This window comes from Lichenostomus cassidix, chromosome 5 (assembly GCF_008360975.1).
Source record: "Lichenostomus cassidix isolate B80296 chromosome 5, HeHo_3.0, whole genome shotgun sequence".
Lineage (NCBI taxonomy): Eukaryota > Metazoa > Chordata > Aves > Passeriformes > Meliphagidae > Lichenostomus > Lichenostomus cassidix.
In genome coordinates this window covers 54,190,208-54,208,168 of record NC_139486.1, presented here as the reverse complement: position 1 = coordinate 54,208,168, position 17,961 = coordinate 54,190,208, and the positions used below count along the sequence as shown (strand labels likewise).

At 41.0% G+C, this 17,961-nt stretch overlaps 1 protein-coding gene across 9 annotated transcripts in view; it reads right to left on the bottom strand.

The window, feature by feature from the left end:
* DENND2B (DENN domain containing 2B) overlaps positions 1-17,961 on the bottom strand; it is a 152,854-nt gene that overhangs the window by 128,366 nt on the left and 6,527 nt on the right. For 2 of the 9 annotated variants that reach the window (XM_085063173.1, XM_085063169.1), the window contains exon 1: positions 15,570-15,716. The exons of the other annotated variants lie outside the window; for them this stretch is intronic. The gene's annotated coding sequence lies outside the window, so the exon portion shown is untranslated. Of the gene's footprint in view, positions 1-15,569; positions 15,717-17,961 lie in introns of those variants that run through there. 9 annotated transcript variants of the gene reach the window in all.

The following is a 17,961-nucleotide window of genomic DNA, read 5'->3' as shown; positions in this document are numbered from 1 at the left end:
GGATAGGTGAAAGGTGGACTGGACAGTGAAAGGTGCCAAGGACCAATTAAACTTTCAAAAGTCTGAAAAGGAAACCTCAAAATGCTTTGTTCCCAATTAAAAACTTTGGAAGCAAATTAGCCTTATCTGTGAGGCTGGCAGGAAGATAAAAAGTCTTAATGCACAATCACATCTGATTTCCTGCAAAGCTCTGCTGTGAAAAGCAGGTGTTACAAGAGAAGATTGCCTTGGTTGCAAACAGGCCTGCTCACCTCCACTACAATCTTCAGTGCAATTCCTGAAATGGGAGTGAAGTGGAAAGCATGGCCATAAAGCTGTGCTACCCTGATGCACAAGAAAGCTTCTAGCTTATGAGTAAGCTTCACTTTCTAAATGAAAGGCAAAAGCAGTAGGAGAATGTCCCTGAAAAGTTATTCCTTTCCTTCTCTTACCCTTCCCCCAGCTTTCCAGAGAAAGTACTCTTTAGACAAATTGCATACAACACGTGCAATCCTCCTGCTTGGAAAATTTGGTCTGCTAATAAAATCAAATGCCATACAAACAACAACAACAAATCTATTTTTGATGGGTTTGCTTGTCATGCCATGGCCCCCAGTTGACATTCTCAGGGATTTACCAAAATATTTGTCTATTTACATAGAGCTCAAATTCTGGAGAACCAGATTCTCTTCTCATTGACCTTTGGCCATGCTTTGACATTACAGCAATTAAATATATTTTCAGTGACATCAGTAGGGAAGTAACTGTACTGTAAATAACATACCAAAAAGCACAGCTTTGTCCATCCCTTCCCAATACTCAGCTTTGTGAAGGATAATAGAAGTTCTCTCTTCACTAAAACCCTGAGCAAAGTTCCAGTTCCTTTCCCTTCAGTGAACACAATCACTGACCACTCCAGGTAGACACAATTTTCTCCTGTCATACCTCTCAGCTGGATGGGAGAAGGGCTCAGTCACAGACTCCTTTCCTGTTCTCCCTCCAACACCACACAGAAAGTGGACAGTGAAAATTAGAAGTTCATACTATTGGGTTTAAGTACTTTATGCCTTGAAATAAATCCCCATGATGCTGTGAGATGACCTAAGCAAATCACAAAATTTTAGGAATAAAGGTGGAACTCCCCCTAGGTTTACAGAGCTCAAGCCTCTGGGACCCACATTTTCAAGCTTTCCCATGTAGCTATGAAAGCCAGAGAGGGTCAAAGCTTCTGATAGTCACTTAATTCCAGGAACTCTGGCCTTAAAAGAGGGTAGAAAAAACACCAAATACAAAAAAAAAAAATCCTACATTAAAATTGGCAGAGTTGACAAGAATAAGGAAGAAAAGCTGTTGATTTTTTTCTTTTGCATTTACCACCCACTGTCTCCCACCCAATAACAGCAGGTAAGAGCACATTGTGACAACACTTCTAGACCTTACTTTAAAACTCCTTAGTCACTCTAATTGTATACAGAGCAAACAAGAACTGCTTCCCTTGCCAGCAAAACACAGCAGCACCTGGGCCACACATGGCAGCCTTAAAGGATGGGTAAAGATGAAGAAGAGAAAAATCAACCAGTCTGGAATTAGAATATTAGAAAGCCAGACCAGCACACCCTGACCCACTGCAGGCAATGCTACCTTTAATGAGAGATATTTGATAACCACCTGGTGCTTTGATTATAGCTTTGTCTCTCTATGTGAAAGTTGACAACTACTTGCAGGATGCAGCCACCACATTGGGGGTGTGACATAGCTGTAGCGTCCCTACAGGTACTCAGGATATGATAAAACTCACTAAATCCTACCTAATGAAGGTCAGCTCTTCCCTGCCCCACCCGAGGGATTCATACGCAAAAAAATGGCGTTTCTGGAGATGGAAAACTAGAACAACTTAGATGAGACCCACCAACCCCGGGCAGGAGGTTTCACACCATCAAAATTTTCTGGTACTTTCCTGGAGCAAATAACAGCACATTCATCTGCACATCAGGCTTATCTCAAGAGGCCATGATGGTTAAGATCATCCTCTCATTCACTAGCTCCACTAGTAACCCCCTCCATAGCAACTCCCGCAATTACTGTTTCCACATGAATCATTACGTGCTGCCTACACTTCAGCCTCACTCCCCAAAAATATCTGTGTTGACTGCAAAAACATGTGTTACCACAGACCTTTCTTACAGATCGAGCAAGCAAGCTGCACGACTTTGCTGCAAGTTTATTTTGTGAACCCCACATGCAGTAACTTCATCTCCCAGAGAAAATGTGTGTTCAACTCAGCCCTGGGGGACAGGGTGAGTCTGACGTTCCCTTCTGCGGGGAGGCCCTGTGCTACGGATGGCTGCTGTGTGGAAGTGCATTGTTGAGGCACAGATCAGCCTATGAATATTTCTCCTTGGATGTAGAGCTCCCTTTGAACTCTCTCATAATTGCACCGACCTTGTGCACACATGTTCACTGCCTGAGCTGTGGGTGGGAGGCGCATCTGGCACCAGCTCTATGCAAACCTTGTACGGCATCATTCTCAGTATCACTGAAGTCAACATGGGCTTTTCCACAGACTTCTTCAAGCTTCAGACCAGATCTGCATTCCTTCATTTTAAAGGACATCAGAACTGCACTGAATATTTTCAGGCAAGTGTTGAGTCACTACCCTACTGCTGCAAGGCCAGGAGAGTGACCTGCTCAGCCAGCTTTTTCCACAAGCCCTCAAGGCAGAACTTATTCATTGCACTCACAGTGTTCATTTTCTTCTCACTAACAAACACAGAGGAAAATTAGACAGAAACTGGCCATGAAGAGTCTTAGGCTAGAAATTTGGAGAAAATTTTCTTTTTCTCCCCTTTTCCAAAACTTACATTCACCCAAACTCTTCATTAATGCAGGAATGTCCCTCTCTTTGGTACACAATTGCCCACCTCAGCTTTACTGCAGGGGACACCAACAGGCAGGAGGTCCAGCCCACCAAGCCTCAACCACTTTCTCAGTCTGCTCCTCAGGAAGTGAAATGCTGGACTCTTCCTTGCTTTGGCCTGGGGTAGGCTCATAACTCACCATTTGGCCTCCAGAAAGGAAGCCTACTGTTCCTTACTCACATTCAGTAGCGCTTTAGTCACTGAGCTCACAGAGCCCAGAACTTCTTACACAGTTAATAACTATTACTATTTACATAGTAAATAACATGTGCCATTAATCATGTCAGTGTTTGGCCCACATCAGAGCAGCTGTCAGGGCCCCAAGTGCACCAACAGCCTTCAAATGCCCTGTCCAGCCAGACCTGGGACAGGTCACAAAGCCACTGCTTTGAATTTTGGAGGAAGGAGAAATATCAGAACACCTTTTCCAGAGAGATTCAGCACCTTGGGTTTGACCCATGGAAAATCTGAAGAAGTAGCAGCTAATTTGGTATCAGAGTAAGTTTAGGAAACTGGGTCACTGGTTTTCCTGGTGATTAATTCCAGGGTAAGATACTGATCTGGTTCAGAGAGAGTTCAAAACATCCCTGCTTATTCAATCAGATGCATGACCAGAAAAGGCACCTTTGCAAGCAATCATCTTTCCTTCAAACAGAAATATTGCATCACGGAAACACAATTTCCTGCTCACAACAAGGACTGATGGATAAATTCAATGATTCACACTTAGCAAGGTTCTCAGCTATCCAGACATTCCTAGCTAGCCTGAGGTAAAAACAGAATCTTAAAATAAGGTTGTTATTCCCACAGAAACAAATTTTCCAAAGCTTCTGCCATTTGCACTAAATGCAATGTGGCAGGGAGCATCCTTACTGCCCCACAGCAAAACTATAACTACAACAGAGTTTTCCTCAGGATATGCAGCAATCCTTGTGAGCATTCCAGCCTTGCCTTACTGTCTGCCTATTGGGAGCACAGGCTGGAGGCACTGGAAGAAAACTGGAGTCCAGTTTTGGAGCTGTTTTATCACTTCTCCTCTTTACATATCATCCTTTCAAACAAAAAAAAAAAAAAACCAAAAAAACACATGAAAAAGGCTTTTTCTCTCTTTCCTGTTCATAGGTAGAGACAGAGAAATCCAGAAGCTGATTTCCACATAGAACATTCACCAAGAACTAGGTGCACTGTATGAACTTCAGAAGTTATTGCACGTGACGTGCAATATTACACACAGTGATGTGCAAAATTAATTCAAGCCACAAATGGAGCATATGATCAGAGAAATTACACATGCAGGTTTCAAATCTGTCTTTTTTTCAAAACACTATGAGTTGCATAGGCACTTTCATAAGGATATCCTATACTATATGCTACCAGCAAACCAAGATGCAGTTTCTAGAGATAGATCATTTTGTTTTGGGATAGATGCCATTTTACATACAGCTGTCTACTTTCTAAATTATCTACCTGCATTGTTGGATTCCACTCACACCCCACCCCAGCCCTAAACAGTTTTGTCTTTAAATAGCCAACCAAAAGCTCTTGCAGTGTCACTGCCTATATATTCTAGGTTTTGGTTTTCTTTTGCAGGGAGGATTGGGGGTTTTGGGGGAGAGATTGTGGTTGAGTTTTTTGAGCCCACAGAAGTTAAAGAGGGGACTCTGCCCTCCAAACTTTGGTGGTTATTCTGGTACAGATGCCTACAAAAGACACACTTGTCTTCTGAGGACATGGGCAAGGACAGTGGGACATAATAAAGAGCAAAAGCGGGCTGCAACGGGTGTCCTGGGAGTCCCACAGGTAGTCCAGGTTTCCAGGAGGGAAACCTGCAGGAAGAAGAGATCCTGTATGTTCTCTCCCTGAGGACAACTTCAGGGCTCTAACATATGTCTGCATTGCTCTGTTTCAACATTGCGTACTTGCTCAAAAAAACAAAACTCAGCTTACCCAAAAGACACTCTGTTCTGCAGGTACTTGTACATAACAGTGACCACATTCATAAAGTTTTGATATAATAAAGAAAATACATAAAACAATGCTCAGCAGTGAGTACAAGCCTTATGGGAACATAGGTCATTTGGAACTGAATCCAGAAGTTTAAATCATTAGGTTTCTGGATGTGGCAAAATTAGCCTGGCCCTATCATGAGAGCTAACCTTCCCATAAGGGTCACAAAACAGGAAAGGCTGGGACTTAGAACAACAATAACTGCAAGAAAATAAACTTTATCTGAAACTAATCAGTTACTAATGATTTGAGGAAGATTATGTCAACTGCCCATATATTGGTTCTTTATCAGAAAGGGTGAAGCACTACACTGTCAAATAACAGATGTGACTTGTACATTGATCTGCGTTTAAGATAAATGTTCTTCAATCACTCTTTTCTCTGAGGGACAATGGGAGAGGATTCCCAGCATCACAGGAATCTCTCCAGAGGGCTCAGTTTATATACAGTCAGTGTATTTCCCTTTCCACAGAATCAAGTGCTTTGATGTGACTTTTCCTAATGAAGCTGTAAGATTCACTCTCCTACAACCACCTGAAAGGTGGCTGTAGCAACATGGGGTTTGGTTTCTTCTCCCAGTTAAGAAGAGACAGGATGAGAGGAAATAGTCTCAAGTTGCACCAGGGGAGGTTAAGTCTGGATATAAGGAAAAATTTCTCCACCCAAAGGGTGTCAAGCACTAGAACAGGCTGCCAAGGGAAGAGGTGGAGTCACCATTCCTAGAGGTATTTAAAAGCCATGTGGACATTGTTTAGTGGATGGACTTGGCAGTTCTGGGTTAACAGTTGGATTCACCAATTTTAGAGCCCTTTTCCAACCTAAAGGATTCTATGGTTCTATTCAGGGTATTTGATTATATTCAGAAACACAGAAACAGCCGTCTAATGCAAGCAGAATATAGAATATTCCACAAGATTTTTGTATTGCTTCCAGCAGAATTCCAATCCGCTGGCTAGAATTCAAGATCCTGGAATTTGGCTCTTGATGCTTCTCCTTGATCAGGTATTAGCATTCCTCCTGCTGCCAGTCTGACAATGTTAATGGTGTTTTTCATAAACAGTCTTTTAGTCCACAATGCTCAGGTCCATTTGTGCTGCAAGGCTGCAGACAGCTCCAGTTCAGAGAAAGTTTGCTTGAGGCATGAGTTGTGCAGCAGAAAGCCATGCTGATTCCCCCTCTATGGAAAAATGAAATGCTTCATGTCCACACACATAGATCTGTTAGAAGCGGTTTGCTCTGAGATTTGTGGTACAATCAGTTCATTGTTAATTACAGACATTCATAACTGATTATCAGCTCCTTCTAAGAGCTGAATTTCCACATCTGGAGAGGCCAACAGACCCCTCTGTTAGTGGGATTTTGATGGGAAGCATCCTGAAGCTTTACAAAAACATGGACACAGGAGGAACGCCTCTCTGTATCATCTGCAGGCATTCTCCTTGTATGAAATGAGGCATAAAGGTTTTCACAAGACACACTTAACATGAGTTATAGCAGGTTTTGATCCATCCCCTTCAGACCTCATACACAACAGCTGAGACACTCCAGCTAAAGCCTCACTGAAACTACTGCCATTGATGCACTTTTCCTCTGACCAGGAAGATCAGGGATATATTTTGGCCAAGAACCTTAATGACCCAACAGCACTAAGACAAACCTTTTCCAGCTATTCGTCTGCATTCTTTAGGCATGAGGACATGAAGGGAAAGCACTGAACTATGTAAAACTGTGATGGAAAGAGACATTCCATGCTACAAAGCTGTTCAGTTAGCATCTCATTTATATTCTGGGCTATAAACATAACTTCTCTCCCATATGTGATGAAGATTCCCATACATAATTTTTCCAGACCAATGCTGTATAAACCTGTTTATAGCCCAATCACCCCACAACCTTTGAGAATTTTTAGTGAATGACATCTTTGACCACTTTTTAGTATCCTACCAATAAATGAATCAAAGTTAACGAGTATTTCTCTGCTTCCTGTCCACTTCTTATATCTGCTTTTATCACATCAAAAAAGGACCTTTGATACTGTTTCCACACACAGCTCATGCATGTAAAAAGACCAAGAAATCTGGCTTCAGTCACTAACTGGTGCTTGTAGACAACACTGGAATATGAATAAAGGTAAAAAAAGGCAGCCAATGGGAAAGAAACCCATCTGAGACCACAGACTTGTTAACAAACAGCATGGCATGAACCATGAAGGTAGGTATAGAGAAAAAGTACAAGATAAGGTAGGAGGGTACTGGGCCACCTAGATTCCTGCCAAAGCCAATAGGAACAAGAGATGGGTTTAGATAGACAGGCCTGCCTCCAATCTAAAATTTCTGAAAGAAACTAGGAGTTCATTTCTCTCTCTTATTCATGCATACTTTAGAAACCTCTGGAGACTGCTCTGCAAACTGGAACAATAAAATAAAAAAAGTCAAGACAATAAATGGGGCATTGAATCTCTGCTGTCTGTTGTAGAAAAGCTTTTCTGACTCAAGGGCAGTACCTTGTTTTCAGTTCACAACAGCAAAGCACTGCAGAGTAAGCGTTGTCTTTCAAGATGACCTCAACAAAGAGACTGAGGCAGCACTGTGTGCTTGGCTCGATCAATGACCTTCCAAAACTTCGAGTTGAAATCCATCTTGCCACAGATATATCTTACTATTTTTTTTGCCAGCTATTCTATGATGTCATTATGGTATATTGTTAGAGACACTTATAAAGAGTAGGAATCCATTTTGCTATAATTCAGAGGAAATTAGTTGCAGTTCATTTTCTGCTCCCAAACTCCAAGAAGCTCCATATATATTGCAACATATCAGCAGTGAAACAGTTCATGTTTTGTCCTCATTTACAACATAAGTACTTCAAACTAAAGTTAGACCTAGCTTCTCTTTTCTTTGACCAGGAGAAATTCACTGTTATTTATCTACACACTTCATTTTACTTGGAATTTTAATTTCTGGAAATAATGGTTTTTATCCAAAAGTGGTAAAGGAAGTGCTTTGTTAAACTATGGTGAAGCATCAGAGAGGCAGCTTTGTGGCCAGAAGATTCAAAGTCCCAGCTCCATCTTTGGCATATTGGGCAATTCCAGTCATGCAAGTAATTTTATTTTCCTCCACTTTGATTTCTTAACCTACAAAATGGAGATACTGGCTAAAATTTTTCATGGGCATTACAATATTCACAGTGTCATTCCTTGCTTTTATCTCATGCTTGAAAGAAACAAACAAAAAAAAACCCTTATGTTGCACAATAAGCCAGTTGTGCTGATATGTCCATTCTCCCACAGAAAGCTTTTGCTGGGTTTGTTTCTGTTTCAGTTAGGTCTTTAGCCCACTCTGACTCCTCAGGAAGCTCTCTCAGCACCAAATGAATTTCAGAAAGTGTTCAGCACCAGCAAAACAGCATATTTTAACCATGTTTCATTGAATCAAAACCTTTCAATTAGCTCTAGTAATGGCTCCATCCAGCTTTGCAAAACACTTTGGAGAATTGCATTCAAAAGTGCTGCATCAGAGCTAGGTATTATCACTTCCACCAACGTGAACGGGAGACTTCAAAATACATCTAGGCAACATCTTTATGCCATCATTGACTTAAACACTGCTTCAAGTCATATGATATTCCTCAATGAAGAATTTCAAATAATTTAACAATTAGTAACCTTACAATACCTTTGAGAAATAAATAGTGAAAAGTGGGCACTCACACAAATTGCTTCATCTGCCGGAATACAGCTGTTTCTCGAGAAAAACCATATACTCTAACAGTGCAAAGCCACAGAAGTACAGAGGGCACAAAGGAAAAAATATTGTTGTATCCATTTAGAGTAAGAGGGGAAGTTTGTGGAGGCAAAAGTACAGTAAACCAAACTAAACTAAACTAAAAGCACTTAAATAGTACCCTGTTCTTGATGCCAAATTGGTCAGAAATAGCTCACATGTCCAAATTTGGTAATCTTCCAAGGAGGAGTCAAAAGCAACAAATCTTTCTAGTGGTTGGTAAAGGTACAAGGGAGGGTTGTCCTGGTTTGATTTACTGGCCAACTTAATCTGTACCATTTATGATTGTTTAACAGTGTTGGTGGGCTGATCTTGTGTTATCTTTAGATAACACTTTAATGTTGCAGGGCAATCATTATTACATTCTGGTGAGCTCTGAGTGCCTTGAACAATTGCTTAAATCCAAAAGATGTAACTCCTCGAGCAGACAAGCACAACTGTCAAGTCCAGCACCTGATGCAGATCTCATTTGCAAACCATGATGTCTGAAAGGACTGTGCCCTCAGCTCCTTGCTGGACCATTGACACACACCTTGTCTGGTCAGCGTCCAGATGCCATACACTGAATCACAGAACCAAGCAGGCTCTTGGGAGGTCTCCTGCCCACAGAGTGAGCCTTGCCCAGTCTGTTTAGCCTACGAGAAACTGCTTAGTCAGAATATTTTAGAGGACCTTGCAAAAACCAGTCTCATACTGCACGCCTTGCTTTGCCAATGCCACAAGTCCTAGTTCAAAGGCAGATCCCACCCTGCTTCTAACTCCGCTGAAAAATGTCATCCTGCTTCTTCAAGCAAGGGTAACTCACTATCATATTGGGGTTTTTTTTCCACCCTTATACATTAAGTCAAGTAAGAAATACCCTGAGAAGCAGGGGAGTGGGGTGCAGGCTACTTTCCTTCATTAGTCTTTCAAACAACATTGCAGAAAAGACTGACATTCAGTCTTAGAGTAAGAAAGGGCACTGTAGGTGGTCATGCCAAATTCCAGCCAGAAGCACGATCCTCACTGTGCAGTGAGCCGCCAGAAGCAGCTTTCTAAACAAATGGAGCAGAAACCCAGTGTATTAAAGGCATTGATTTTCTTACAACCACGCTCCCAGGTGGACACCAACTGGGCATCACTCAGCCTTACATATGGATATATAACCTGATCTCTTTAAGTATCAGCTATGGAAAAACAGATGCGTGTCCCTGCTTTTCAATTCACTTGCTGTTGCTGCTAAGCACAGTAGAAAAAACAATCAATGGATCAGGTTTCCAAATGGGAAACAAAACCACTGGAGAGGTCTAAGTCCACTTTCACCTTGTTGGGAGTTTTTATCATTAGTTCAGAATCCTAAGGAACACAGTATCATGCTGTTTGCATACACTTAAATATCGGAGTTACCTCAGCGAAATGCAAGTGTGTTAATGTACAAGGTTTAGACTTCCATTACCCTTATTGTGAACAACATCCTTTACAAATATAAAAAAAAGACACATTTTCAAGATTTCTTTTTCTGGTTTAAAAAAAAAAACCAAACAAACAAAAAAAAACCAGCTGGGGTTTCAGTCCCAAATATGCAATTGGCATTTGGCCCAGTGTAAAGACATGCCCAAACTGCCTGAGGATGGAGCAGCTGTGGGGCCAGGGGTAGGTCACAAACTGCCTAAACCAAGGAGACTGCAGGAAGGATTCCCTTAGGACAGAGAAAAGCTCTGAGGAAAACAAGCAGCCAGTATACTAAATCACCTCCATTAAGCCTCATGATACACAAGTTGAAAGCAGTTTCTGTCTCTTTAATGTTCCATCTTCCTCCATTTGGGCCAGAAATTGCCAGTCAGCCTGGTTCTCCTGATGAAACTATCTCCCACCATCAGTTTACAAGGAAAGGAGTTTCCAAAGTAGCAACAAATCTAGTATGGTACTGAAAGAAACTTTTGGTAAATATAATAAAGTGCTGTCATGAAAGATCAGCTAACTCAGCATGTGATCCAAGCTCTGTGGAAATGTCTACATGAATGCAGAAAAGGACCAGAAAAAAATACTGGGAAGACAAGAGAAGAGTTCACTTCTCCAGCCTGCAACCCCTCCACAACAGAGGGGACAGGAGAAAAACTGGCAGCTGTGGTACCTAACATCTCTAAAAAGACACAGTGAAACCAATGCACAGTTAAGGATGCAAACAAATCTGCTACCTGCTTATTCTCCCTCTTCTGTACTTTATGCATATAGCTTTAGAAATTTTAACCCAAATGCAAGCCATTTACACAAAAGTGAAATTTGAAAAAGTTGCAGCAAGGTTTGCTTCAGGGGACACAAGTCAATTCAAACAGGCAGCGTATATAAAAAAGTAACCGAGTCCCTACAGAATCCAAAGGACTGACAAAGAAATAAGGTTATTTGGAATCTCTTTTCAAAGTAAGTGATATCAAAAACCCAATTTAACCTGAATCTGAAAACTTTAGAGTCCAGTAAATGTGCAAGAGAGACCTATACACTATTTCCTATTCGGTGGCTGCCAAACAGATTTGTTACACATTTAATAAAGCAATAAAAGAAGGTATTTATGTAGCATATTTAAGTGGAAGCACATTGGTAGCATTTTGTTTAAATGAAAGTGTAACCTGATAGATGCTACAGTTACTGGACAATGGGAAATATGAGGAGGAAAAGAAAAGTCAGAAATCCTGCTGCATCACAAAAAAATAGCATTTTGCAGAGCACTGCTTTAACAGGCCTGTAAAACCTGGATGCTTTGAGCCTCTCCAAGAGTGCCTGGCTGGCAGATGGTGAGTCCTCACGTGCCTTGGAGGGTCCAACTACTTGGAGGGAGTAGTCTTGAAAACCCTTTGCTGGGTCACACACCATTGCTATTCCTTCCTTCAGGGCTTCACCTCATACTTGGCGAGGGAGCAGAGCTGCAGCTCCTTCCAACGTCAACACCTTTTCTTTGCTTGGCCAGAGGTGTCAGCGCAGAACAAACACAAGTTTCAGCCTTCCCAAGTTCAGAGCTCCCCAAGCCACGTGCACTGCTCAGGCTCACTGAAACCTTACAGGAAAATTGCCACAACTCTTCACAGTGCAATTTCAGCCCATCACGACCTTTCCAGGTTACAAAAGAAATGCAGCAAACTGCAAAAGTACATATCATAAAAAACAGCTTAATAAAAACATCTGGTAATTTTTGCTTCTTTAATGCACAGATCTCAGGAATATGTGGGGAAATATCAGTTATTGTTTTACAGATGCACAGGGAAACTGAGGCTCCAGGTAAAGGAATGACTTAGAGGATCTCAGAATGAGTGAGTAAAAAAGCAGAACCTGGATGAGAGATTTGCCAGTTAGCAACTCATTACCCAGATTTCTTTCTTTCCACAAACATTGTACTTAGTTGTTATGAAAAATAAAATATTCTCCTTTGGAGAAAAATTAACATGCTCTTCCTCATGGGTGATTATTCCAAAGTGGGTAAAAATCAAAAGGAGAAAGGTACAGAAACACCAGCATTACAGAGCAAATCTATTTTCTTCCGACTGCGAGAAGAAAACCAGGTATTTTGTGATCAAATTGTTTTAAGTAAGAAGGATTTTTCTGCTTCAACAGAGATATATACAGACATGTAGAAGTATCTTTAATCCAAGGAAAACACTGAAAGAATAAGTTGCTGCCTTTTGCTTGCACATTCTTAATGTGAAGATCCTGAGTTCCCTTTAAAAGGAACATGTGGGCGTTTTATTGTTAAACAATTAGGCCAAAGCCACACTAAGGATTTTTGTATTTGGTTCAAACTGACTTTAATGGAAAATGAGCATCTAACTATCAAAAGGGACTTAGAAAATCTCAGCAGGGTAGTATAAAAAGCCAGAGCATTTTTTGTTCTATATGAATGTAACCTGGTTAAGGCTTTCTAGAGAGCTGCAAATTCATTAATAAACAAAGTGTGAAGGCAGAAAGTGTATTTATGTCCTCCACTCCCTGGCCAAAATTAGGTTTAGGGATAATTGAAACATGTGCTGTGATAATTTACGTATCAAAGCAAATCCCTTTTTACATCCATTAAAAGGGCTAATTTAATCCACACACAGAAAGCACTGTTTGAAATATTTGTGAAATCAAATGGGCAAATTAGTATCTTTTGAATAGTCATGATAAATATACTCTACATAAAATGTAAACCTGAGCTGCACACTGATGTACTGGAAAGTATCTTTGCCTCTTGTCACAGGTTTATAATGGGAGGGAGGATGGGGATAGTAGATACAAAATAACAGTCATAACCATTATGTCTGATTACAGGGAGGCAAAGTCTCAAAAATCAAACATAAGTAGAGACAGAAGAACTCATCCTTTTAAAGAGAAAAAAAGTATCAACATCATCTCTCTGAAGATACATGAGTCCATTACTAAATATTTGAGATTGCACAGTTAAACACGGTACTAAAAGCCTAAATTTTCCTGCTTGTCTCACCAGATGATCATACAAGTTTTGAAGACAACTTTACTTGAAATCACATTCTACATAGGGGAAAAAATAAAAATAAAGGCCTTTTGAAGCACTGAAGGACAGCAGCAATACTGCCATCTCAAAACCACTACCTGGGGTACTTATTTGTATTTCAATGGGAAAGAAAACATTTTGCCTCACAATATATTTCTGATTTTCCTAAGACTTACACTGACAAGGAAGAAAAAAGGTTTTATCTGTTCCCAGAATTACCTTCCTGATCCTTTTCCTCTGTACTGATGTTTCCCTCATCTACCAAAATCAGATGCAGTCCTTTATCCATTTGTTTCCATGTTTTTAAGTGCTTTTAGGTTTACAGATGAAAGATGCTACACTGCTGCAATAGCTTATCATCTTTTTGCTACTACCTGAATTCAGCTCCTGGTTTTTATTGTCATTTGCCTGACTCCAGAAGCCACTAATCCTAGTTTGATTCAGAGGCCCCCATCATTGAGGTATTTAAAATGCATATGATAAAGCAGAGATGAAAACAACCTATCTCCATTAGTCCCAGCACAGGAATACTCCATCCAGTTTGTAGAAGTTATGGAGGTAAGTCTTCATTGTGTATTGAATACAAAACCATATATATACACACATATATAAGATCTCATTTGTGTCAATGAATAATTCTGGATCAAAATGTCTCTCACTGACTATCCAACGTTTAGGGTTACCCTAGGTCTCCACAAAAAAAAAAAAAAAAAAAAAAGTAGCTTCACAGACAATTTGAAAAGTCACAGCCAGAACACCAGTGCCAGGTGAAGAAGAGGTGAGCAGATACTGCTGGGATAATTCACCTGATCCAAAGCAGCTGCTCTGCATGGTCTCCACCCCAGCTGACCTTCCCACTCCATATTTGTCTGGGCTGGACAGGCAGAGGTGCTTGCCAACCTGTCCTGTTGCAAAGCACACCGGAAAGGGAAAAGGAAGTTTTTTGTCCAAAACAAAGCACTAGGTTATCCAGGGCTGGATTCCTACTGTTTTATCCATTATCCACAGGCTCATGAATATGCATTACATATTTGAATTTCTCACATGAATATGCCACTAACATTAATTGTCCTGCTTTTAGAACACATCTCCAAGTCCAGTAGCTCAGCTACACTTCTGTGGAGCAAAACATTCTACTGTCTCTCCAAATTTATGAATAGGCCAGATTCTTTCCTCTATCACATCAGTCTACCCACAGTAGTTCCAGGCCAACACTAGCATGCCAAAAACCAGTCAGTTCATCTCATGCTCTCTGTACATAATAATGCTCTCTACTAAAAAATAATTATAGTGGATTGAATTTGAACCATCACTCTTCAAAAGAGAAGCTGGCTTCACTTAGAGCACCAAGCCACTTCTCTCACCTTTCTCATAGGCTGTGCTTTTAAGCTAGATATTAACCCCTGCCATTTTTCAGTTGCCAGAAATATCACAATATCCAGTGATACACACAACTGAAAAGATAAGACACACATTTCCCCACAGCCATATATCCTGGAGTATTCCCCCCTCCAGATGCAATCTCTTGGAGGTGGACAGGCAGACGGTGTATTTCTCTCATAACTTTTTACATTCCACTGTTACTGTCTCTGGAGCATGTGCCTGTCACTGAAAACAGTTCTGGCTCTCTTACTGCTTTGGTTAAGAGACAGTGCCTTAGCTGCACATTCACCAACTTCCTTGTTGATTTCTCCAGCTCACAGATAATGGTCTCATAGGGAGAGAACTCAATGGCAAATAGAGCCAGAATTAAAGCTGAAATCAAAATCATATCTTACATGATACTATTTAACACTGCAAAGCACAATCTGATACCACTCTTGGTGTTGCACTAAATACAAATGTGAACATCAGAACAACAGGCAAGCACAGGAATATGTCACCAGGAGCTCGAGTAGCTGCTATCTGGGACTGTCTATGACTGACAAGAAACCTCAATGCTCATAGATGGATGAAGAATCTGTCACCATTTTCCCCCTTTCTAGGGCCTAACAAGCCCCAAGCCTCAGTGAAAGTGGCATCCACAAAACATAGGTCTCACATCCTTCTACAGCTTGGATGCAGCAGCACAAGCAGAGAGTATGGCACACACAGAGTTCATTACAGCCCAGCTGCTGGGCTTAGAGAGCTTTCAGAGGGAGGCTAAGGGCTAAAAAGAGAAAAAAGAAAAGCAGCACACTAAGAAACACAAAAAAATTTCCAACACTTCCCTGGGAGCTAACAGGCAACTTTCTCCAAAGTACAGGGCTTTAGAGGAATCTTTACTTATAGTAAAATGGCAAGAGTCTGAGAGGCCTTGCCTCTCCTGAATTTATTTTTTCTATAGAGTTATCTGTATTATCCAAGTTATGCAGCCACAGGAAAAGCAGAGCAGGCAAATGAAGATTATCCCCAGCTTACCTTGGCACTAGATGAGAAGGTAGCTCTGCTACCTGGCAACATCCTCCTTTGCTTCCCAGGCCCGAGGACACCTCTGGAAAGAAAGAGCAGTTCCTCTGCCAACCACTCTGCAGCTACAGCAGCAAAAACTTCACAAGACCCTACTCAAGGTGCTACTTCAGAAGCTAATAAAGCACTGAGCCAATCAGCAGGAAACACCTCTGCACCAATCCTTAGCACCGGGAAGGGAAGAGCTGAAGTACAGCACCTGTGAAAGCAGGGAGGGAGGCTTAGAAGATACCCTGAGGTTGGGTAATAAGGAAACCAGACAGTCAGGGTTGTGCCATTAAAGATTGCAAGTATCCATGAGTGTCATAAGGGCTTTCAGACAAGACAGGTAACAGGAAGGAGACAGCATGAGCTCCCTGTGCTTGTCCTTGTTTTTCCCTGCATTACATTATTGTTAATAAATTCCAGTAAATATCTGGAATACTTTAATTGCAGGAATTGCATTCCCTGCAATTCAATAATTCCAGACATTTACTCATTTCCACAGGAGAAATGGTGACAGACACATCCATAAAACACAAAGAGACATATGCACGCTAACCTAAAGGTTCATGAATTGTATTGATGAGAACTGAATGATGTTTTAACAGTTTTGGGTATTGTTAACTGATCTTTACAAACAGTCTTCAGGGAGATGCAGATGATTTTATGCATCTTCTTTATGACCCCTTTCTTTCCTTTCCCATCCTGATCTCACCTTTCTTTCAAGTGTAATTTCTTACGCAGTTTGAGTGGCACAGGTGATGTTCTGCTCAAAGATTAAGTCAACGATATAGCAGGGACATTGCAGGCTGTAAAATGCAAACTGTAGTATGGAACTGCAGCCCAACTTGCAACTTAACAGTGAAAATAATCAGAGCTTGCTGATTATTTGGTAAGCTTTTGCAGTTTGCTGATCTGCTATATGTTCAAAACCACACCCCTGGCTCATAAAGCTCATTTAAACAACACCGGATAACAGGATCTTGTGAGCCCAGAGCCAGGATTAAGATATGAAGCAAACTGGAAACTTGAATCATTACAATCCTGTAGCACAAATGAGAAGCACTTTCACACACAGCAAGTCAGTCAATGTGTCCCATTTCTCTTTAGCATGTTGTGCCCACATGGAAAGAAACATGACTTCAGGACCTTTCCCGTGACTTCAAGTGATAGGAGTTTTCATCAGGACAAACGATCAAAATCATTAGAACTCCTCATTAACTTCATCCCATATTGCAAAAACTATTTGTACTCCCTCAAGTAGTCACAATGTTGAAAGCAAAAATGTCAAGAGGCAGATTCATCTCCTAACTTGAAGGACTTCCCAGAACAATGAGCAGAGGCAGTGTCTGGAACATCTGCTCCTCACTGAAGAAGGGTTGCAAGATCATCCAGGCCAGCCCTCCCAAAGTCTTTGGTCTCTGCCCTAATACTTGGAATAGCAGGCTGAGCAGAGTGCTCTGCACAGTGCTAGTCAGTTAGCATCTGTCCCCTGTGATTGTGACTGGGTGTCCCATGAAGACAACTAATCTTTTTCCTAAGGGGAAAAAATGCAAACCAGTAATTCAGTGTGACAACCTCATCAAAATGATAAAATGAATTATGGCTTTAAAACTTACGCAGTGACTGTTTTTAATAACGTGGGAGTTAAAGTATAATGTTAAAAGTTTCAACTCAAAGACCTGGTTTCCTGTGTTGGCACCAGTCCTAACACTAAATGTTAACACATTAAGCATTCTTACATCTTCATTTTAAAGATAAATTAGGAGAGAGATCTATTCAAACTGAAATAACATCCCATTCCTGTGTGTGTGAACACACACGGGGTGCATTTCCAACAGAAACTCTGTGCTTTTCCTATGTCCTTAAGGACTTCTCCATTTGCACAAGTTCACTGAATTCTCAACTACACTGCAGCAGCTGACAGGTTTTCAGCCTACACACACAGCTCAAACAAACATATCTTCAAAGAATGGAGGAAGGTGGCATTAAAAATGAACACCTACTCCTGTCCTGTGTTCCTCAACCTACCAAGCACATCTCCAAGGTCAGAAGCTCACAGCAGAATGTAGCAAAAGCAGTGGCTGTATGAATTAGACCATTCATTTCCCTGAACACCTTTTACTAACTACCTGAGAATACACTCCAGATGGAGAAAACGTTACATTACTCTAAACATGTTCACTGTGGATTAAGCTAAGGCAGTCCAAACTAGATTGGCTAAGAACACAAAGATCCAGACCTCAACTGATGAGTAGGAACTCTTACTGTAACTCATTGCAACTCATTCACCTCTATCCCAGAATAGAACCCAGCTCTCTGCAACTAAACTATCCTAACTGCAAACTCTGGTTATCAGCAA